Here is a 6702-nt window from a genome sequence, read left to right on the forward strand (position 1 = left end):
AAACACTTCCCTGTCTTCTCTGCACGGCAGGCTTCACTCAAAGTTGTTGTCAATTAACAAGGCGGTAGCACTGTTCTGCTATTTTTTATTAATTACATTTCTTTCTTAGGTTCTGAGAACATAACAGAAAACTCAACTGACAGTTTTGGACAAATCTTGACGTTGATTATAAGTTGTGGGCCTGAGACTTTTCTTTAACAAGTCTCTTGCAGAGTGGAATGCTAATCTTTTCAGCTAACTTGCTTTATGTTACATTGTTATCAGTCAATCACGCTCGTAATTGACTTTTGCTTTTATAACAATTCTAATGCTTATATGACTTGAAGGATGATTGAGCACACTTTTGTTCTAGCTTCTTCACTGAATACCAGATAACTTAGAAAGACTATAAGTCATAATTCAAAGAAACTTAAGTAAAAACTTCTCTAAACTAAAACATTAAAATTGAAAAAATTGTAAATCATAAGCACTTAAATTATCTTAAACATATCATATTCATAAATCAAAGTTTTAAGAAAGTCTATGCCATTAATGAGTATACACATATACAAATAAATATAGATTCTCTAATATATCAGCAACAACCTCTGATAGATATTGTCCTCGAAAGCTAATATTAATCAACAAATGCTTTGAAGCCATTTGAAGATTGAACAATTCTATGCATTGTCCCTGTTAAAATAAAAAACTCATTTAATAGAAACTGCTACCCTTTATGTCATTTGCAGAATATTAATAATATTTCAAAGGCCTTTTATAAGCAAGGAGAAGTAAATCTTTTTTTTTTTTTCATTATTTCAGACAAATAAAGTCCCTAAATACAAAATAGGACAACTATCATTAGATAACTAAATAATATGATAGTTTGGATAGAATTGATGTTTAACAAAAACCTTTAAGAACTACTGTTTTATACCATAACTGTGAGCAAGTAGTAAATTTGTAGGGATGCTGAGTCCAGATAAATTAGGGGGAGAAAATGTAATCATCTAAATTTTAATTTTTCAGGGAAATGAAAAACAAAAATAAATATTTATCTTTGGAAAAATTTCATAGCATCTCAGAAAACGCACACTGTATGTGCATTATTATTACTGTATTCCATTTATTCCTTAAATCAATGTAGTAAAAGTGTATGTAAGTGCTGTTAATTTACAAAATCCTTAACTCATCCTAATATTTTATAGCTGAAATTCAGTGTATGCATTCCTTTAAACACACTTATTTATATCACCATAAACTTCTTGTACTTGAACAAGAGGAAATCCAGGCTTCATAAAGCAAGCAAATGAGGCAAAAATACAGATCTACCTGAAACTTCATCCTTGAGTATAGATGCGATTTAGCATGGCAATTATATGGCAAGCTCAAGGTTTGGAGGCGTACAGAGTTGTTTCCTCTGTTCTTTGCCAAGATGTACTTGCAGGAAATGTGGGTGAAGAGTTTGAGGACAACATTAGGATGGACATGAAATGAACAACAGAATTGCTAAGTGGAAATATTTATATCACTCTCTATGGAAATAAATGATCTTGGTAATTGATAGAAGTTGTTACCTGCCAACCCACAGACTCCAGACATTTAAGGTTTCCTCTGATCTCAACTGTCTAATGTGGACTAGATAAAAGGCTATGCTTCTGGATACCTTTAGTAGAATCACAGGGCTAGAAGAGACTTCTTAACTTCTTAAAACACTCCAAAGCAAAAAAGTCTACTTCAAGATGATTGATTTATATTATCCTCTTAAAGATTTTGAACAATTACCATTTTTTGTCCTCTGCTGAATTTATTTTTTTTTTAAGTTTATTTATTTATTTTGAGACAGAGAGAGAGAGGTGGGGAGGGGCAGAGAGAAGTAGAGGGAGAATCCCAAGCAGACTCAGCATGTCAGTGCAGAGCTGGATGCAGGGCCCGAAATCACAAACTATGAGATCACGACCTGAGCCAAAACCAAGCGTCAGACTTTAACTGACTAAGTCACCCAGGTGTCCCTGCCTTCCACTGAATTTAAACTACAGTGTTTACCCAAAATGTACGTCATAAACTTATACTTCCCCTGCTTTTGTTGAATTTTTTTACATTTTGAATGAAGCTTCAAATAGAGATGATTATTATCTCCAAGTATAGTCAGTTGTTACAGCATTTTTGTCACATTGCCTTATTTGATTCTTACTAATTTGATAGAAACTCATGAAGATTTTTGAAGTAAAAACTTTTCTTCTTTCAAATGCTATCCAAACTATTTTGTTGTTAATGTACATCATTAATTGATAAATTAAATACATATTTTTGAGTTGCTATGTTCCAAGCACTGTGTTAGACACATACTTTTCAGATACCTGATTTAGAATCTGGAAAGAAAGACATAAAATTCACCAGCCATCGCCAAACATAATTAAATAAACAAATGTGCTAAGTGTTCATAAAATTAGTAAAATCCAAAAAATATGTACTAAACAATAATAATTTTCACTCTAATTGTTTTTTAATGTTTTTATTTATTTTTGAGAGGGGGAGGGAGTAACTGAGAAAGGGACACAGGATGTGCTGACAACAGAGTCCAATGCAGGGCTGGAACTCATGAGCCGTGAGTCATGACCCGAGCTGAAGTCAGATGCTTAACTGACTGAATCACCCAGGCACCCCTTTACCCTAATTGTTATAGCTGTGCTTGTTGAAGATGAAACTGTCTGTTAATGAGTTATGAGAACTATTCTCAGGGTGAAGGAATCTACTGATGTCAAAATCTTTCAGGCAATAATCAAGCCAGACATTATGTTGCTTGCCCTAAAGTCAGAGCACCTGCTGAAGCCTCTGTCACCACAATGCCAGAAAGTATTTGCAGGCATGCTGTTTGCAGAAGGCATGTCAGTGCCATACTTCCAAAGTTTTAATACTTGAACGAAATGACACAGAACAGTAGGAAGCAGCTGGAATATTTAAAGAGCAAACCTAGCACAGCTGCAAATACACACACTTAAGTTCTTTACAACGTGTATATTAATCGCTGCTGAATAAAGAAACTGACTGGGGGCACCTTAGTGGCTCAGTCAGTTAAGTGTCCAACTCTTAATTTCAGCTCAGATCATGATCTCACGGTATGGGACTGAGCCCTACGTTGGGCTCTGCACTGAGTGTGGAGCCTGCTTGGGATTCTCTCTCTGCCCCTCCCCCACTACTGCCTGCTTGCCTGTCTCTCCCTCTCTCTAATAAATAAACAAATAAAAAAACTGGCTTATCCAGAATAAACTGGCATAGACATGTAGTCAGATAAGTGCACACAGAGTAAGCATGATCAAGGTGGAATAGAAAATATGTGGGACTAAGATTCCAGATATTATTGGCTAAAGTTTTTTTTTTTAAGTTTTTTATAAGTATGCTAGAGAAGAAAATTACGGACATAAATTATTTTGTGGTATTATTATATATTATCAATAATCCATATAACTAAAAAAAGTGTGGCAAAAGTGATATAATTATCCATCAGTAGTTGTTTCTCCTTTGTTCTATGCTAAGACACATGCTAGCTGCCCAAAAGAAAGCTCTCCTGGCAGTTAGCTGTGGCCACGTGACTAATTCTGTCTAAAGGAATTTAAACAGAAGTGTCATGTGGCAATTACCAGCAAACTTCCTTAAGATCCAGTCAGGGTCCCTTTCTTCATCTTCTTTTCAGAGTTCCCATCACCCTGCTCCTGGAGTTCAGATGCCACCATTTTGGACCATGGTGTCATGAGCCACACTTGACAAATGGCAAGGTCATGAGATGGGAAGATCCTGAGTTTTGGGGGACTTTATGAGCATAGCTGCCAATCAGCCCTGGATCACTGGTTACCTCTAGATTTTGTTTGTGTGAGAGATAAATAAATTTCATCATATTTAAACCACCATTATTTTGCTTTTCTCTCACTTATAGCCAAATCTAACCTTAATTAATAAAATTTGTTCATGCATATATACACAGATTTGTATTTGTTCATATATGCAAATCTTTCCATAGTAAATTATTTTTTAATACATGTATATCTTTTGCTGACATCTTTAAATGTAAAGAGAAGGCTATGAATTATAGTTAATGAGCATATTTCCACTAGGCGAGTCCAACCAAAATTTGTGGTCAATATTCATTTTGAAAAAATGGACTGAGCAGTGCTACCCTATGACAACGGCAAAATGATCCCTTGCTCTAAATCCTACGCTCTAAGGGACCCCACAGATCACACAGAGAGACACACATACAATTAAAGGACATATATACACTTCTGCCATGCAGCCTTCTGCACTTAATGTGGCAACCTGTCCCTAAGAATCCTGAACATTTGCCCTTCTGATTAACACTGTTCAGATGCTATTTCTCCCTATCTCTTGCCCTGTATCCTCAAAATAAAAGGCAACTACTCACACATGTCTGTGAATAGTGCTATTTCAGAGTGGTAGGAGGAACTAAGCAACAGAGTGTTTATGTTAGATGAAAAAAAAATACTTAGCATGAATTCAACCATTTCTCACTTAACAGTATTTCATTTACCAGTCATGCTAAGAGTCATTTTCTTCTTTCTCTTTTGGTTCCCAAGTATAGTTCTGGAGGTTCTCACAAATTAGTGTGGTAATTTGGCATACATGTGGCACCTGAGGAATATTCTGCTCTCTTACAGTATTAGAAACTCAACAGATGAACATAGGGGAAGATTAGGAAAAATAAGATAAAAACTGAGAAGGAAGCAAACCATAAGAGACTCTTAAATACAGAGAACAAACTGAGGGCCGCTGGAGGGGAAGTAGGTGGAGGGATGGGCCAAACTGTTGATAGGCATTAAGGAGGACACTTGTTGAGATGAGCACTGGGTGTCATATGTAAGAAATGAATCTCTAGGTTCTACTCCTGAAGCCAAGACTACACTGTATGCTAACTAACTTGAATTTAAATTAAAAAAAATTTATCATAAAAAAAGAATTAAAATTGTCTTTGATTTGTATAAGTATAGGTGTATGTATAAAGTATATATCTCTCTATATATAGATACTTAGCTATATCTTAACATTATTCTTATTACAATTAGATGGATATTGAGTATTAGAATTGGAAAATTATTTTATTAAAATATTTAACAAAACATGAAATTTTTAATTAAAGTTTAATACTTATTTAAATAATTTAATGTTCAATGTTTATTGAAATTGAAATTTTTTCCATTTAGTTAATTTTTAATACTATGAGAAAAATAACTTTTTTGACAACATATATAAAATAATTTTAATTTCTAGATTGAAATGTACTTTAATTTACATTATTAATAAAAATATTTAAATTTCTACTTTAGGTACTATTTTACTCCTACTTAACATTTTTAGAACAAAAGATGTAATCATTTTGGTTATAGTACAATAAATAGGGACATGCTTTCTTGTTGTTGGGTCTTCAGGTAGTTGACTTCTGGGACTTTTTACTTTCTGTATCTTCTCACTTTCCTCAAGTTCTCTTCTTGTGCTCTCACTATTTACATTTAACGATAACAATAATCCAGTCCAAACTGTTGATCTTATTTGTATTCACTCTCATTCATATAATGATAAATAAATGTGAAATGGATAAAACCAGACACTGGCAGATGTAAAAAGATATGCACAGTAATTGTTGAAAAAAGAGAAAGAATTACAAAAGAATAAAGATAAAAAGAGTGGTGAAACCAGAAAACTACAAAAATCGCTCTCCAGAATACTTTAATAAATGTTATAGACAATAAACAAGAAAGCTAATAGCATTCTGGAATGCAGCAATGCAGAGTGAAGGCCTCGCAGGCAAGACTTGTGCAGATTTAACTCTGCTCCATAGATGTGTCATCAGCTAGACCCCAGGACCTGACCTTGACTGCCCACCTGCTTGTACCAACTGGGCTTCGTCCCACCTTTTCCCTTAAGCTTTTCTTTCCAGCTTATCTCTTAATTCAGGCAAAAGACCCAGTGGGCATAGCATAATGTGATGGCACCAAAACCACCCCCTAAGCAATAACAACTGCCCTGGTGAGGATCTCTGGTGGCTCAGACCACCCAGACCAGTTAGAGCTCCACGCCCAACTCAGAATCATGCAGACGGACCATGGAGTTAATGACAGCTACCTTTATTCACTGTAATGCTAACATCTCCACCCAACAAAGAATACAAGCCTCATTAACATAACATACAATGTACGTACAGACATGTTTCCTTAAGGAACATGTTTTTTTTTTTTTATATATATGAAATTTATTGTCAAAAAGGTTTCCATATAACACCCAGTGCTCATTCCAAAAGATGCCCTCTTCAATAACCATAACCTATCCTCCCTTCCCTCCCACCCCCATCAACCCTCAGTCTGCTCTCAGTTTTTAAGAGTCTCTTATGCTTTGGCTGTCTTCCATGCTAACCTCTTTTTTTTTCCCTTCCCCTCCCCCACGGTCTTCTGTTAAGTTTCTCAGGATCCACATAAGAGTGAACACATATGGTATCTGTCTTTCTCTGTAGGACTTATTTCACTTAGCATCATACTCTCCAGTTCCATCCACGTTGCTACAAAGGGCCATATTTCATTCTTTCTCATTGCCACGTAGTACTACATTGTGTATATAAACCACGGTTTCTTTATCCATTCATCAGTTGATAGGCATTTAGGCTCTTTCCATAATTTGGCTATTGTTGAGAGTGCTGCTATAAACATTGGGGTACAA

Source organism: Herpailurus yagouaroundi, unplaced genomic scaffold, assembly GCF_014898765.1.
Source record: "Herpailurus yagouaroundi ecotype Mexico unplaced genomic scaffold, PumYag 139, whole genome shotgun sequence".
NCBI classification, from domain to species: Eukaryota; Metazoa; Chordata; class Mammalia; order Carnivora; family Felidae; genus Herpailurus; species Herpailurus yagouaroundi.